The 17,828-nt window shown below is 38.8% G+C and overlaps 1 long non-coding RNA gene across 2 annotated transcripts in view; it reads right to left on the bottom strand.

Moving 5' to 3' along the window:
- The window catches only part of LOC135313986 (uncharacterized), a 443,735-nt gene that overhangs the window by 8,140 nt on the left and 417,767 nt on the right, over window positions 1-17,828 (bottom strand). The window contains exons 7-9 of one of the 2 annotated variants that reach the window (XR_010373508.1): window positions 10,036-10,178; window positions 8,672-8,994; window positions 3,962-6,270 (exon numbers count right to left, since the gene is read on the bottom strand). The exons of the other annotated variant lie outside the window; for it this stretch is intronic. This is a non-coding gene — a long non-coding RNA (uncharacterized LOC135313986). Of the gene's footprint in view, window positions 1-3,961; window positions 6,271-8,671; window positions 8,995-10,035; window positions 10,179-17,828 lie in introns of those variants that run through there. 2 annotated transcript variants of the gene reach the window in all.

The raw sequence follows: 17,828 nt of genomic DNA, 5'->3' as shown, positions 1-17,828 counted from the left end.
ATGTTTGCTAAAAGATCAGGCTTTTCTTCCAAGTCTGCTCCTTGACTGAATCAATGCTTGCCCAACACACACAATTCACTGTCAAAAACAGAAGTCATGAGAAAGTCCTGTCTCTCCATGGAATTCCTGGAAAATGGGTGTCCCAACTTTCATAACAAAGCTCTTGGGATACAGAATAGACATCCTTGCTATATTTACGCTTCACCGTATCATGACTTCTGAGCAAAAATAGTGGAAAAATACGGTTTTGTATGTTAGCAGTAGAAGTACAAAATAAAGATCGGAGAACCCCAACTCTCTTTTTAATGCTGCTTTGGATTTCAAGTATTTTTATTTCAATCACCTTTCAAATATTAAAGGTTATTTCCTACTAGTATTCCTTCCAAATTAACTGTCTTATCAAGGCTAAAAAAAAAAAAAAAAAACCAAAAACCTTTGTGCAGAAATGCTGTACCACCATGTCGAACTCTACTGCTCCATTAACCATAATAAAAATCACTATTATTGTTTTTCCTTTGTGCATAGTATAGCATTTGTATGAATGCTTGCTGCAACTGGAATCGTTGCAACTGGCAGTATATTGTGCCACCTAGCAGCTGACAGTTTAAGTTATGCAATGCATGAAGATTAGACTAGAGAAAAATCTTGCTGTGATTTCAGAGCCAGTTCCACGGAAAGCAATTCTCTGAACTGGCCACTCTCTTTGTGACATCTGTTCTTATAGGACATTCTGATAGCTTTGGGGTTTTTTATTTCAAAGTACTTAAGGAACAAATGTTATGCCCAAATATATTCTCTGCAATAAGCATATGTTAATGAAATAAATTAGGCTAAGTACCTATCCAGGAGTAAAATCAGGTTTTACAGGCATGAGTGCTAACAGAGCTATCAGACTCAAGGAACCCTTTACCACGTAGATCTTAGCGATATGGTAATAACATGGTACCTTAAGCAAGCTGTTGGCTGAATCAGTCACATCCATCTCGACTGTATGTTAGTGAAGTCATTTCATCCTTATTAGCTGATTTCAGGCCATAAAGACAGCCCTTTTGCTTTGCAATGTGTATAGTAATTACAATTCCCTCCATTCATTTGTCTTCATTCAAAGCAGCACTCAACCACCTTGGTGCTTATTACTGTTAACAAGAATGTGGTCTACCTTAATACAGTGTCAGACGAAATCAGAGTCATGTGGACGATAGCAAGAGAATCTGCATCAGCGTGCACGACGTTATCAAGTAGATGAGAAACATAAATGAGGGATGAAATGCAATTTAAGGGAACACTCTGATGGAAAACAAATGTGCCATTGCAGACAAACAACTTCTGAAGCCGCAGCGTAAGAATGCTCCTCCACTTGTAATCCTTGTTAGAGGGTTGGAAATGAGAAGAAATCAGAATTGTCAAGCAATCAGGAAATAGCAGGTATTTTCACTAAAAGTGGTTCTATTATGATGAAATCCTTATCTTTCACTGAGAAGACAAGCATTATAAAACATACCAGGTTAACTGCACGAGCATCCTAAAAGCTTGCATAATAAAGCTGTTCATTTGGGAGAGAGACTAATAGGCCTAAAAGCTTTCTAGCTCATTTTAACACCTTCTGTTTTTCTCGTTAATGCTGGCACTGATGTTCGGTTATTATTGTAAGAGCTGATCATATTTACAAAACCTTGCTACTTTTCCTCTTTAGAGACCACATCTGAATCACTTTTGAATATCTAGCAGATGTTCAAGATACTCAGTTCTTGGAAGGACGCAACAGAGCCTTTAAACACAAGGCCATTTGAAACACTCCTACGATCTCGAGCTAGCGTGCCTAAAAAGGAACACTTCTCTTGAAGATACTGGCTCATACAAGTACCAGCTGCTGGCTTTATTCTCTGAATCAGCTCGTGCTCAGCACTGAGGAGTTAGGATCCTAGACTAGAGTAATCCCATGCAGCATTACAAAGTCCGTATGTTAAACTCATCCCCAGTAGTTACCATACTCAACATTTCCAGTGCTGCTTTTGACATTACAGTCTTTGGTACCAGTCCTTGGCTTCCAACCTTTGGTAATAGAAGGAACTAACTACCAAGGCCTAAGAGCATGAATGGGAGAGGCTAGTTTTGCCTTCCACAGCACTGAGTGCGATACGTTTAAAAATGCACTCTCAAGGAAATATGTAAATTTGATGGAACATTCCTCACTTCACTAAAGAATCAACATTTATCGGCATCTCGGGTTTGCTCCTCAGCTCTCATATACAATGAATTCACGGGGTCTGTGCACACATAACAAGGTTAATGCTCTTCTGGAAGCAAAGTGGCTTGTTACCCTGCAGCAGCAGATGGGCTCAAGGAATCGAATGACCTGCTGAGATCAGATCGGATGCAGGTTTTTTAGAAACACCTGTCATTTTCATTTTCTCTGAAACACATTTAAGAGTAAAAAAGTCTGCAGGGTGACAAACATCTTCATTAAGGATGGATGCCTATATGCACTCCTTTGCTTCCTGCATGCCTTACTCTCCCCCTCCGCATTAGCCACAGGGGAGTTAATAAAATGCTCAAAGTGAACTTCATGAGAACATGCATAAGCAGTGGGTAGGCTGGAAGAAATTACTCCTCTCTCACCGGCGAGCAGTCACAAATCTGTACATGGAGATGATCGCAGATACAGAGCTGAGAGTAACAAGAGTGATGCTATTCAAACTCAGAATCCCTCAATCCATCATCTGGGTCAAATCCCGACTAGTTCCCAACCAGAGACTAATCCCAGCCTCAACAACCACAAATTGTGATTTCTGTGAGTAAGCGGCATTGGTCAGTAGATGATATATCTATGTCCTTGTATGGTAACTTAGCTCTTATAGTCTACATTTCTGATGCTAACAAACCTCTTTCCTAACTTCTTTGGTGTGGCCAGCTTTGGAACCAGCTGCCTCTTTGGAGAGCTTCTCAACTCTCTTCCCTGCCTGCCCCTCTACACCCCTTTTCCAGAAATATAGCCCCAAGTATTCGTATTTGCTGTTTTGAGCTCAAGCTGGGACTACATAAATCAAATCAAATCTGCTCAACTGCTAACTGCTGAACTCATCTGTTTTTTCCATGTATGTCTACATGCACCTGCCTTTTTAGATTCCCTGACCAATGACTGCCTCCAATGGCTCACCCCAGTACTGGCACTGGAGCTATATCTCTTGAGTATCTTGGTCTATTCTGCTCTCTGAGGAGAGAGGAGAAGCCATCCACCACCCTCGGAATCTCACCAAATCAGGAACAAGTTCATGCAGGACAGCATGCTTTGATTCTGTCAGCATTTACACTTAAGGCAAAAATGGGGCTGGCTCCGATGACTAATGGTACAGGGACACTAATGTATAAAACTTTGTTTCAACTAAAAAAAACCTCCCCACATTTATTTTAAAACCTCACAGAATTACAGTCAGAAATCTGAAAACACTTTCTGTGCTTCCCAAATTAGATTACACACATATCATTATAGTCATCGTTTTATAGATATGTGGAAAAAGGACATATGCTTGACCTTCAAATCAGCCCTCAGCCTGACAGACCAGATGATTGTATTATCCAGGACTGCATATCTCATTCTGTTTCAGTCAAATAAAATTTGCTTGTTACGATAAATAAGAACTCTCCAATAACAACAGAAAATAAGACACATGCAGCCAGCTTGCAGTGTAGCTGTTCTGAAAATGCTCTTTGTTTAAAGAACTGCAAGTTTTCAAGCTGCCTGCATGAGTAACATCATTTCTCAAAGGCACACAAGAGTATTCATAATGAAGTAAAGTGAAGTAACACTTATTATTAGATGGGGAGCTGATTTGTTTTAATATATATCATTCAATCACGTAAAGAGTTATTAGGATTTTACAGCCTTCACATACCAAAATCAACTGTTTACAGACGTTAGTTACAGATTAATGACCATTGTGTTCTCTGTGTGGGAAGATCGTAGGAGATCTCGGCTTCAACAAAAAAGTAAACCAGAGACAGACTCTATGACTGCACTGCAAAACAAGCACCCGAGTGATCTGCCACCACTTGGTGAAGCCCATTTTCATTCAAATGATGTGTTAAAAAACAGTCTTGACTGGCAGTTTCTCCTAATTTGTCTTTATGGATACAGAATGACTGAGAAATTGTAAAAATTTATCTTAAACTACGAGCTCAGGTGGTCAGGATTCTAACAAATGAAATTCTTTTAAACCCAGAGTACCTTTCAAAGCCATCAATGTCACTGAAATTACCTTGTGAAGACAGGTAAAGATTGTGCTTCCGAAGTCATCTGTATGCCTTAATAGGCTTGCATTCATTGTCATGAAGTCAGCCAGCCAGATACACTCACTTGTTGTACCTAAGTTAAGTTTTGGGAAAGAACTCATGCTGTGAGGTGTCCTTAGGCCACCAGTAATTAGTTCCCGTAAGAATGCTGGACCCACGAGATGCAGTTCGGATTAGTTAATATACTGCACTTTGAAGATGTAAAAAGATTTCAAAGAGCTAATTGGTACCAGATTATCCACTACACTGGGATTTCTGTACTACCATTTTCAACTCTCTTACTCTAAATATAAAGTGATAAATATTCAGACCAATTTGTAAATTATTTTTGGCAACTGTTTATTTATTGCATCTATTACTTGAAAACACAAAATATAAGTTTTCACTATGAATGTCCCTTGCACGTAAGGGAATAAGAGTTTGGTTTCTATTTAGAAAGGAGCCTACAAATCTTTTTGTTTTCCTTTTTCTGCTTTTTTATCCCTAAAAAAGGACCTGCATAAAAGAGTAGAATTCTTAGAATTAACTCTTTTTCTTCCCTGATATTACTTTTTTCTTCCCTTATTTTACTGCAAGATTCACTAAAAGAAAAAAATACACAGCAGGATTTTGTCAGCTTTTTGGTAACAGGGCAACAGAACTGAAATGTAAGCAGCGAGAGGCTTTTTTCCCCCTCCAAAAGCTCAAGGTTCATATCAAATTGATAATAAGCAAGTTGAAGGAGACCCACACAGACATCAAGGAAGGCAATGCCGCACAGGGACAGGCTGCTCAGCAAGAACACCTTGCAGGTGTTCAAGACTCAGCAAAACAAGGCTGGCTGGACCAAGTTCTAGTGTTAGTAACCAGCTCAGGCAGGAGCCTGGAGGTGATGACTCCCAGAAGCCCCTTCCAAGCAATGGTCTGAGACTGGTGACCTCCTACTGCAGTTATTGACAGTACCCAAGAATCATCCAAGAAAGGAGATTGTAGGGTCTTATAAGAAAGTCAAATATGGTAAAACCCCCAAATATAGAAATAAACCCAAATAGTAAAATGCTAATAAAAAAAAAAAGAAGAAAAAAAGAGAAGATTCAAATAGGGAAACATATGCAATCCTCAAAGCTACGTTATAATTTCAGTATTTCCATGGAATTGTACATACTAAATGGAAGCAAAAAAGGGACCCACACCTTTTTCCTTGCAAGTCACCTTAACAGAAACCAAATACATTTACTTTATCACAGCAAAAGTCTGCGCACAGCTGAAGTATTTCATAAAAGGTACCCACATCAACTGTCATCTGCATTTTGAAATTACTCATATAATTTCATATAAAAGGAGTTCTTAAGTATAAGTATCATCACTTTAACATATGTTCCTCCATATGAGATCTTCCTCCCCAAAATTCCATCTGCAAGTCTAAGCTATAGCAAGGAACTTTCTTTTACTTCCCCTATTCCTGCACCCTTTATATTAAGACATTCAACTCTTTAAGCTGACAGGGTTTGTAACTGGTTAGATAGGGTACCTGTTCTGCAGGTAACATTTTAAAATATATTAAATTCTTCTCTAACACTTGGGTCAGTGTCTCCCAACAGACCAAGAAACTGATGCTTTACTCTGTCAGCCTGAGAGCACACCTTAATATAGACAAGCTGAAGAGAGAACCCCACACAAAACCCAGTCCTCTTCCCTCATAAATACACGTGCAGCAGCTAATAAGCATGTTCTACTTCCTTAGTAAATAAATAGATCATAAGTCCGCTACAGTTTCAGCTGCAGCAATTCCAAGGGACTTAGTTTCACTGTAGGAAGAATTGGCTCAGGCTCCAACGGTTCATATTTTTAAAGTCTGGAGATTTATGGTTCAACCTGTGTACTGGCCAATATCGAAGGCACCATGTATGTAGCAACAATCTTGATCTTGCACAGGGATTTTCCCATGTTTTTGGACTGGAACCTCAAAAAGAATGATCTCTGAATCATGGTCGTGTTTCACTACGAAACAAGAAAGTGGGAGTTATATTAACCAAACTCAGAATTCAGTGACTATATCAATTCCCTACATGAAACAAGTGACCATCTGCTCCACTTGTCCATAAGCAATACTAACATCTTCCCGTGCCTCCCTATTTTCTCTCCTTTAGCTTTAAATCCTCCTCCTTCATATACCACCATCCACATATTTCTAATTTACGTCTTCCAAATTACTGCTTGGCTGCTCATCTCATCAACATATGGTAGCTCTGCTGGCAGGTGGCACAGACCTCGTATCTGGGGACCGATTATGTACCATCTTGTAGCTGGCACAGTTATTTACATGTCTTAAAGGCAATTACAAAACATCTCCGCCTCAGAATAGCCTCATCGATTAAAAAGTTTTATCCAGATCTACTTAAAGCACTTGATCTCCATTTTTTTTTCCCCACTCTGTAATGGGTCACAATTTCAGAAGTTAAAGCTCGATGCTAAGTCTGGCATGATCATGCTTATCCTCCCATTCTGACCTTGAATCTTCCATCCGATCTGGAAATTTCTCCTATATTCAAAAGCAAGGATTTGAGGTAGAAAAACCTACTAAACACTTATATTTCTTCCCTCCAAAAAGAAGAAGAAAGGTACATTTCTACTCGTATTGTATTTGGAATATTAGATTCCCTCTTTCAGATGCCCAGTATGAGCGTTGTCCTCTTGAGAACAAAATCTAAGGATGTTTCCGAGCTTGGAGGATCTTCCTTGCCAAAGTTTGAGTCTCTAGTGATCATCTCACAGCTGTTCAATAATGATGCTGGGTTTTGTGTAAGTGTGTAACGTCCTTCATGTACATAAGCCAAGAAACAATGCAGAGCTGCTCATCTGACCCCTTCTAATTGTTCTTATACCAGCAGCTTATATTCTTGCAGATGGGTTTGTCATAATACTTTGTTGGCATTTTTTATAACAATTGCCTCTTCAAGCTAAGCAAACCCTGGAGAATAATAAAGCTGTAGTGAACACAGATGCAATGTTAATTAACAGACACTTTAAATGTGAATGCTTTAGTAAGAATAATAAAAAAAAATAATAGTAGTGTATTGTCATGTCAAGCAGCCAGGAAATATTTTGAAATCAAGTTTTATTTCCCTGAAAATTTGACTCTGTGCATTAGAATATATTGAGCTGAAATGCTAGGCAGAAAGTCAAAGGCAAGGGCTTTGTGTGTGTGCCCAGGCATTATTGCTCTGCGATGATGTTCACCTCAGCTGCCCTCTGGGCAGACTGTGGAATTTGGACAACTTCATAATCTTACTAGTAAGTTCTAGGCTCTAAAATACTACAATATAGAGTATTAGCGGCAGTCTTCTGGGAGAGATTTCCTCATTAGGCAGCCCGAGTTAATTATTAAAGACACAGTAGTTTTTACGCTGCCGTCTGTCTCGTGTCTGTAAGCAAAACAAAAGAAACACCACCAGCGACGGAGATAGCTTGCTATGATCCTACTACTTTGAAGAATGCCAAACCATCTGCATATAAGAACTGGTTAGAGAAACTCATGGGAGCTCCTCTGCCATTAAAAAAAAAAAACAACCCAGTTAATAAAATCATAAGATAAATGAAAACAACTGGTTCCCCTACAGTATCGTCTCTGGACACCTCTGATATTGTTGTCCTCAACTAGCAGTGCTAATATGTAATGTTTAAACTAATCCTGTCTCAGAGGTGAGGTCTGGGCGTAGATTTTATTAATCCTCCACTAGAATCGATTTTACTATGCTAATATTAGTTCTTTTTCTCCATCTCGTGCTGTCCCTGGGGTCAGGCTGTACATAAAACAAATATCACCTAAAGCGGAAGCAATAATAGAGATGATTGGTTTGGTTTGTCTTCATCTAGTTAATTACTTCAGCCTGCACTCGCTTTCCCCTTTCCCTTTTCAATTTCCTGGACCAAGAGAATGAATTGTTATTGCCAAAGGAAAAGGAGGAAGAGAAAGGGAGGGGTGGAGGGAGAGCCTTCATTTGTCTGCATTTCTCTGTACCTCTTACCTTTTGCTTTGCACTTGGATAGCTTCCATGCTAAAAAATCCTCATTAATAGATAAAAACAACCTTCTAACTCCGCATTGCCTTTGGTCTCAAAGAAAATCAGAAGATTGTGCAAACATAAAATAAAATGCAATTAATTATCAAGCTCTGGGGATCATTTCACTAAAGCAATTGATTTCACTTCACCACTGCAGCCACCTATCATTGGAAACTATCAGCTGTTTAACAGCACGCTCATAAAACAAGATAACAAATTAACTCAACATTTCCTAGGGAATAACCTTTCAGTCTTTCACTAGAAAACAGATCCAAAACTACCTTTTTCTTTTTTTTTTTTTTTTTTAATTAATTTCATATGATCTCTAGTATACCTACAAGAAACGTATTATAAAAAGCAGGGAATCCAGCTGAAGATTTCATACACTACAATGTACGGCTTAAGTTTCAGTAAACATATAATGGGATTTTCAATGACTGCAGACAACAAGGATTTGGAGTTGTCACATCAGCCGGCATTTCTGCTTAACAGCGTGCTAGGAAGTAGATTCCAGTAAGATACAGGACTTGATTCACAGGTGCAGGGCTTCCATCAGTGAAGATACTCTTAGCCAAGTGTGATCCCAGTGGAAGCATATGCAGGACTCTGAGGACTCTGACAATTTTCCTCGACTTCTGAGCTTGACAAGGGGCATCCTCACCTAAGAAGGGAAGGGGACACTGTCTAAAAGATCTCATCCAAACAAGTTCATTTTCTAGTCTTGCCATACATTTTCCATTCCATTTTAAACAAAGCTTTGTGTTTCTCTTTGCTCTATTTCTCCATGTGTTGATTGGGAAAGTGATTCCTTTTCTTTGTCCCTCCCCTCTCCTGGGCTAGGGCCACATCTTACTTCCACTGTGTACCTAAAGACAAAATGCTCTGTTGAGGTTGATGACCATCAGACACTTCCCATGAGTAATTAGCTAATAATTTTAGCTTTCTTCCCAAAAGTTCTGATAAATCCTGAACTACCATTACCACTCAAGCTACTCAGCGATGTTTTCCCACTGCGTCACCAGGCTTGGAGAGTTATATATCATCATACAGAAATGGAATAATTAACCTTTAATTTTAACCACTTATTCCCTCTTTTTAGCATGATTCAGAATGTGGGTGATCTGTCTTGTATTCCCGTGATCAGATATTCAACCTTAGCTTTAAGACTTAACTTTTACAAGAAACAGTAATGCCAGGGACTAGAATCCTTGTCATGACGTGTGCGTTCTGGCAGGGGAGCAAGATGAATCCATTCAAGGAAACACAGTACATAGAGGAGCATAAAAAAATGTAATATACCCAGCTGGACAATACGGGAGCCCCAAGTGCTCAGTAGCAGCTGCCATTCTGACTGGAGCACTCATTAAAAGCTGCCAGCTTTCATGTAATAAGCCAGAAATGCCCAACGCTGGGAACATAATAGGGCAGAAATTGCCAGGTGTTAAGGACACAAAGCGCCGACCACTGCCAGTTCTTTAAAGCTCCTGTAATTCACGCAGGTCTGCTCTGAATGGTATTCTACTTGCGGTCTGTTCGCCCGCGGGCCCGCCTGACCTCCCTTGCTGCTTCTGCCGAGACACCTCTGATAGCACGCAGGTGCAAAACACAGCATTTCCCTTATCTGTAACCCATCAGTCAGGGTAAAAAAAATGTTACAAATATTGAAACAGATTCCCAGATCCCAGAGTGTAAGGACTGGTACCTGACGGCGCACAAGTCTGCCTTGTGGACGTGCACGAGGACTGTACAGGTGACAGCACTTCTCTGAACAGCAGCTGTCACTGGCCTTGGCAACCACGGGTTTTGTTCTTTCCCCCTTAAATCAGGGCTGCTCTCAAATCAGAACTGTTCGAAAGAGTACAATTTAAATATAACATTAAATCTTTATCTGATATGTATTAGCACGTGCAAACAAAGAAACACCTGATGAGGAAAAGGTCCCTAGCACAGTGCAATCTGATATAACATTCAAAAGTGTGAGCATCTTTACAGAAGTCCACCTTATTTTTGGTTACTGTGATGCAGCTGTGCTTCAAAGACAGGGTAATTTTTGAAGAATAATACACTACTGGTATTTAATCATCTTGGGAGATGAAAAATTTTTCATCCTCATTCTTGAAAAATCAAAAAATAATAAATTTAGCATTCATGACTGGTATTTTTTACTTTTCCAATGATACCACGTTTTCATATAGCGGCTGATGCCTTATAAATACATAGGACATACCCAAGCACTTAAAAAAATGAAGATAATGTAGCCTATGTTACAAGTAGAAATCTTAATAAATCAAGAAGTATGACAAACGAGTGACAGAGAGTCACTGAAAAACATTTGGCAGCATTGGTTATATCTGAAAATCATTTCATCTACCATCTGATTTTAGACAGTCACAGGACTCCAACTGACTTTGATCTAAGCAGCTGTCATCAAAGAGATCTGAAAGCTTGATAAAATACAGAGAAATCAATTTTTGAAACATGGCCAAACTTCAGTTTCAATACTTGGGACACACAGCAGAATAATTGTCTGGCAAAAAGGAACTAGAAAAGCTGATTATCTTAATTCCTGTAGATATGAGTGGATTTTTCTATTTGTTCTGTTACCCCGTTCACACACGTGACTATTTTGCTCACTGTACTGTTACTCACTTCTTTCCAATTAACAGCTAAAAGGGGCTCGGCGCCTCCACCTTTGGAATATCACTCTCCCTCATTTACAGACATCATATTTACAAAATCATTGCTTCGTTATGATGCTGTACCTTCCCATTATTCCTCGCTTCATGCGTTATTTTCCCCATGTAAGGGTTGCCTGGGACACTGCTTGTATTTGAGCTGCAGATTATAAGGAAATATTCAAGAGCACTGAAGTATCCTTACTTAGGTCCAAGTCGCTTTCAGAAATAGAATATATCTTACCAAGAAAAAGGGAGCAATTAGGTGCCACCTTTCAAAAGAAAATGCAATGTCGCTAAATTTCTATTTTTGCTGTTCAACATCTCCACCTCCCAGTACCATTTATATTTAAATGTATTCAAGTCTTTAACTTCTGCTGAAAGTCAATTTTAAAATTACATCTATTTTATGGAAAATACCTCTGAATATACAGTCCAAAAGACTTAAATCACTTCTGGGACTGAGAGACAATATTGTTGTCTCATGTTTCCTCTATGGCTGTTTCCTAATTATTGGTGTTGTGGTGCCAATGTCTCCAAGTCATTTACAGAGCTCTGACAAACGTAACCTGAGATCTCCTACCCGTTGCTCACCTCCAAACAATCCTCTACCTTCTCATGTAACGTTTTCTTTATTCTATGACCTTCAACTACTGCTAAACAAGTTTACAAAACATACAGTTGCTTCGAAATTACCGGGTTTCTCATTACACTTCATGCCCCCTCAAAGACTGTTTCAAAGGGAGTACTTACGTACAACATCTTGCAATTTCTTAGGAATGTTGGTGTTTAGAAGCAATCAGGTTTCCATTGCCAGTAATATTCTTGCAGGACCTCAATAATCACCACAATGCTCACAGGGCACTGACTAAATCTTTCATGGGTTTTCTTCGTATTTATAAACTTTTTTTTTTTTTTTTTTTTTTAAATTTTGCTGGATTATTTTAGGAGGACATTTATGCCTAAAGCTACTTACTGATGATGGAAAGAGTAGTCCTGTTTGCTCATGTTATTTTCTCATATTTGCAGCTATTTAATATTCTGCCCTACCCTGATACATACTAAATACTTTGCAGCTTTTAGATGCTTCCTTTTATCATTTTTAACAGTTCTTATATTCCTTCCTAGCCACATCAGATTTAAATTTTATCCCTATTTTTATTGAAATAAGTGTGATTTTTTTTCCTCCCTTTATCATAATCACCCCTGACATCCCACAGTAAACAGCAGGTGGTTCTAATCAACCTCTTTCCATCCATTACTTATGCCTTCAAAATTTGTCTTTTAAAAGTTCAATATTTTTGGTGCTATATATTTTATAATACCCTCACGTCATTTTCATACCTCATGATACCATTATCACAAAACACCAGATGTTCAGTACTTCTCTCTTAATTATCATACTTAGGGCTTATGTCTTCGAACTAATTGAGATAATCTTTGAGATAATCTTTGATCTGGGTATTTGCTTCCAACACTGGGAGGACACAATACTACCTCACCTCAAGATACATTCATGCAATATTCAGTAATTGCTCGTAGGAACAACAATTTGAATGTTTGAGCCCCAAAAAAAGAAGTCTGCAATAGCTGCTTTTCCCATACATTCCTTGACCTTCTGTAGTACACAGAACTACTGCAAAGCTTAATGCTATGCGTGTGGAAGAACTACCTTCTTAAACTGGGAAAAACAAGCTTTAGGAAGGAAAAATTGGAAAAATAGACATACAAGAAAATATATTCCTTAACAGTCCCGAGTATCTTCTTTTAAACATTGATTTTTTTTCTCCCCTAGCACCTCACAGCTGCTAGCAGAAATTCCAGAATTTGTGAACTGAAATTCCAGTGATGGAATTGCCTGTTGTACAAAAAAATACTACTTTTTTTTTTTTTTTAAAGCAACATAATATTTTAAAAATTTTGAAGTTAATTTTTCTTCCAAAAAGTGTTTCTCAGAACAGTAGACATTTGTAACCAGCATGTTGCTTATAGCCTGATCTGCTAAGCCCACGCTGCCCTTATCACACTACAGAAAGCCTTCTTTCTGGAAGGTATTGATATCCATCTTGATAGCCTGGGAAAGAGAAGCTTAACAAGACCCCAATGGATTCTACAGCCCACAGGTCATTAAAACCAAAGTCTCTCACAATGATCACTTTCTCTTCCAAGAGTTGCAGTGAATTTTGAGAATAGCACTCCACCGCTGTGTTAATGTTATGGATTAAAAAAAGTTACAGTTCGAAGCAGATTTAAGGAGTTAAAAGCAGATTATACATTATACATAAAGCTAATTTTACATTGCCAAGTAAGCATAAAACTGTTTTAACTTCTGGGGAAAAGCAGTAGAGAGAAGAGCTTATCTTCAACGGAAGAGAGAATGTCTGTCTCGAGAGACATTGCTGCTTCATCTAAAGCTGTCCAGAAAACAGTGTGTGCCAATCAGTTCAGTTCCACTGAGCGCTAAAAAGATGAATAAGCAGGTTTATGCTACAAACTGGTTCTGAACCTGGGAGTTTGGAAGCCTGGCTTCCCTTCCTTGCCAAGCTCTCTCTAACCTTACTTAGCTGTGAGCTGCTTTACTAGTCCTTAGGTTTTGTCTCACCTTCTGTTATTGTTTTGAATGGCATTAATACAGGAGCACACATAGTGGGAGCTTCCAAGAAAACTTTTGAAATATTTAACCGGTAAAAATAATAAAGATGTCATTGTTTGCTTTAACATTCAACCCACGGCAAACAAAACATGACACTGTGTTTCTGCAGAAATGTTATGTCAACTCTGAACTCGGTTGTCTGTGACACAGGGACCTACACTAGGGTTTACTTTTGTGATCAGATTTTACATGCAACTTTTTTAGTAAGTCATTTAAATTATAGTTAGAAAGGGGACTGTATCTGCCTGATATCAAAAAGGGTGGGAAAGTATTTTAAGAGGCCAGACTTAAATTATCAAAGCAGTTTCAAAGCAAATGAGGAGGAGAAACTCTGTGACCAAGACACAAGAGAACAGTACTGCAGAAAATACGGGAGACTGAATCACAAGCTGAAAGTAAGTCAACAATGACAACCTAAAAAAGGTGTGGAAGAATCAATATTTAAAAGGTGTGGGGATGGAAGGAAGTTAGCTATCTTACAGTCAGTAATATAATTATTCCTACGTGCTTACTGCTGTGGTAAGGCCTCAGCTAGCACGTTGTATCCTTACTAAAACAGACATGAACAAGAGCAGGCAAGAGCGTGGCTCCCAGAGCACAGCAAGCTAACAGAGTCACAGCAATTAGCTGTGCAACAGCAGCACAAAAAAGCCCTGAGCCTCTCCTATACAGTGACAATAGTGATGTGGCGTATTGCACGGTGTCCAATACAGGCAAGAGAGGTGATCGACAGGGTCTTTGCAGAGACCTTACAGAGCCAAGACTCCAAATTCTGAATTGCAAGGGAGGAGGGAAGTTTAGAGATCACCCTCAAAAGAGCAGTGATGGAAAATGTAAGCAAGACGATGATCGGTTATTGGTTTGCCACTGGAGCAGCCAAGGAAAAATAAATCAATTTGTTTTCAGTAGACATGAAGTAAGTTATATATTAGAAACAACTCTGCAATTTGAAAATAAACACTAAAAAACCCCTCACAAACTGTCAGATAAGCTATGGAATTCCTTCACCAATAGGTTCTAAGGATAGGAGTTCCTGTTCCAGCCTCAGTACCAGGAGATGAAGCAGATGGTCTCAGGAGGTCACTTCCAATCAGGCAGGTCTATGATTCTGTGAACTATTTCTATTATAAAAGAAGCCTGTGTTAGATGCTTGCTGTTACTGTGAATTCAGTGATTGAAGAAAATCTGTCAAAAAGCTGTACTCTCAAACAACTGGCAGCCAGGTCTTAAAGGCCAGACATTCTGAAGTTCCCACTCAGAAGCCAGAAATATGTTTCTCTGCAAGAACTCAAGTGAATAGCAAAAGATTGCCCAGAAGTAAAAGTTTTAGAATAACTAGCACAGAAAAAAATATTTAGTATGTTTTCTCTCAAAAATCCCCTACTCATATAGCATATCTTTTAGTATACATAAAATACTCTTGGCCATGAGTCACACTATTTTTGTTAGATTACTATATAAATGAAGCTTCAGCCAATAACTTATAAAGACGGATCTGTTCCTTAATTTCGGTTCTATGTGTAAACAAGGTTCAATTATATATTCCCAAGGAAAACTAACTCTTTTAAAAGCATAAAGAGCTCCAGCAGAATTCAGCTGAACTCAAAGATGTTAACACACCTGCCTTCTCACTCCTTTCTTACAAACTACTGTTTGGACCATTCATCTTAATGACAACAGATATGACTACAGTTCTCACATGTCTATGTTTCTACAGCTGTCAAGATCATTGTCCTCATTTTTTCAGAGTAGTTTAAAAGGGGCAATTTCTTTGATCTGAAAAGATTGTTTCACTCAGAACCCACCTTTTTCACTGCAAAAGGCAAACATAGGCTTGAATTCCATGATCTTCACATGCTATAGCTCCTTTAAAAAAATGAGAAGGCAGCTCATTTCCAATATAACGCATCAATGACTAGATTTCTTCCAAGATTTCAGGTTTGTGCATTTCCAACACTATGCTAAAGATTAAGTTCTCTGCTGTAGATTTATTGCTGGTGTCTGAGACAGTATCTACAATCACAGAAATATATTTGGTAAGATACTATCATAGCTGTCTGAGTTCTTTCAGGCATTGTTCTTGAAGATGTCTGTTGCTGTAACATGCTTAAAAAATAATCATTACTTTCTTTTCTCAGGTAGTTGATATGAAACTCTTTCTCAAGTATTAACCATCTGTCCTGATGACACTATACTTGTAATCTATTGCTGGTGTTTCTAAGTAGCTTAGCTTCTCTTCAACACCCTTAAAGCTGATTTGTCAGGTGGTGTAAAGATCACAGGATTACACAGAATCATTAAGGTTGGAAAAGACCTCTACGATCATCACGTCCAACTGTTAACTAACACTGCCAAGTCCGCCACTAAACCATGTCCCTAAGCACCATATCTACACGTCTTTTAAATACTTCCAGGGACAGTGACTCCACCACTTCCCTGGGGAGCCTGTTCCAGTGAAGAAATTTCTCCAGGAGAATGCTGCAGGAAACAGTGTCAAAGGCTTTACTAAAACTCCCATCTTCATTATCAGAGTGACTTTTTAGTACAATTTTACACCTGCTGTATGGTTCTGAATAATTTTCCATGTATTCAGTCAGAGACTCTCACAATTCAATGGCTTCCAGCAATTCTTATACCTCTAATTTCATGACAGTTCTTCAAAATTTGATCCCAAATTTCTCAAACATGCACAAAACTATCATTTGTGTTTGCTTTCAGAATCTGCACACTAAGTTCCACCCGGATTTATATATTTAACTTTACTGTGGATACCTGAGATCTAAGTCTGCCGTAGTTTGTACTAATATGTACGATCTCACCAGATCATTCACGTACGGACTCTTCAACAGCTTAAACAATCACTGTCATTGTTTCTGGTCTTGCACCATGAACTGTTCTGCTATCCTCAACTTTACACTACACAGTTGTGGTTTTAAGTATTTGTACTTATGGGATGATTTATTCAGAATCAATGCTTCTCTGCAGCAATAACAGATCAGTACAATTTAGTGACACAGACAGCCTACTCTCTCTATTTCTAAAGGTCCCTTCCAACCACCATTCTATGATTCTATCTGAAGCCATCAATCCTGTTCTGGGGTGAGCTATTTATTCATCACTTTCAGCTAAGCAAAATGATTGGTTTGGCATAAAGTACCAGTAAGTCACAAGTGGGCTTTGAAGCAGCGCCTCACAAACCCTGCCTACAGGGACATGCCTGAGCCAAGCCTGAAAATGGGACAGGTTTTTCAAAAGCAGGACTGTACCAGGTAGAGCTGCAGAGAACCGGGCAGTGCTGCTGGCCTGCAGGCAGAGATGGATTGCCCTAATTTAGATAGCTCCTTGGGGCTTTCAAAATGATGCCGTGGGTCACTCCATGGGTGTGAGATACAAGCTGCAGCTCTTTGAAGAACAGCATTGAATTTCACCCCAATGTATAGGCTCTGCAGCCTAACATATATCATGTTGACGGAGTCACTTCTTTCACATCAGACCTCTGTTGTTCAAGTCAGCGAGTTCAGAGCTTTTTCAGGTTAGTGTCCAGGGCTAGTCCCTAATTTTCTGAATTCAGTAGGCGTATCTAATATACTTCAAGCCATTATTTGTATTTGTATCCTTTTACATCTTACACTTTGTTTTTATATTTCAACCAATGGTAAATTACCTATTTCAAAAACAAATCCTACTGAAGGATTTATTACTTACCTTGCACAAATGACACTATTCACGACTAGATAGTGAACAAGCCTCAGCAGGGAGAAAAAAAGAGGATGAGGAAGAAGCCTTCTTTCCCCGACTCTTTATACCAACCTCCTCTTGCATGTTTTAGCTTTTCATTTCTCCCTTCTTCCAGGTTTGTTTTTTTTTTTTTAATCCTCCACATTTCTTTTTCTCCTTTCTTGTACACTGATCAAGCACTCACAGTTTGTCTTTCATACAGAACAATATTGCGGTCACATTTTCCATCAAACCATTGCCATTGGTGATTTCTGTTACTAGAGCATGTTACAGCTAACATCAGAAAACATTAAATAACCAGCCCAAGGAAGAAACAAGTTACCATCAGATTAGATTTCTGTATTAAACATTGTCTTCTAGAACAAAATATTCCTTCAGATTGTGTTTGAAGTGTTTGAAGATTTTTCTCGGTGACCTTCAAGTCATTAA

This window comes from Phalacrocorax carbo, chromosome 6 (genome assembly GCF_963921805.1).
Source record: "Phalacrocorax carbo chromosome 6, bPhaCar2.1, whole genome shotgun sequence".
Classification (NCBI taxonomy): domain Eukaryota; kingdom Metazoa; phylum Chordata; class Aves; order Suliformes; family Phalacrocoracidae; genus Phalacrocorax; species Phalacrocorax carbo.
Note: the sequence above shows the minus strand (reverse complement) of the source record. Positions and strands in the feature narration are given on the sequence as shown.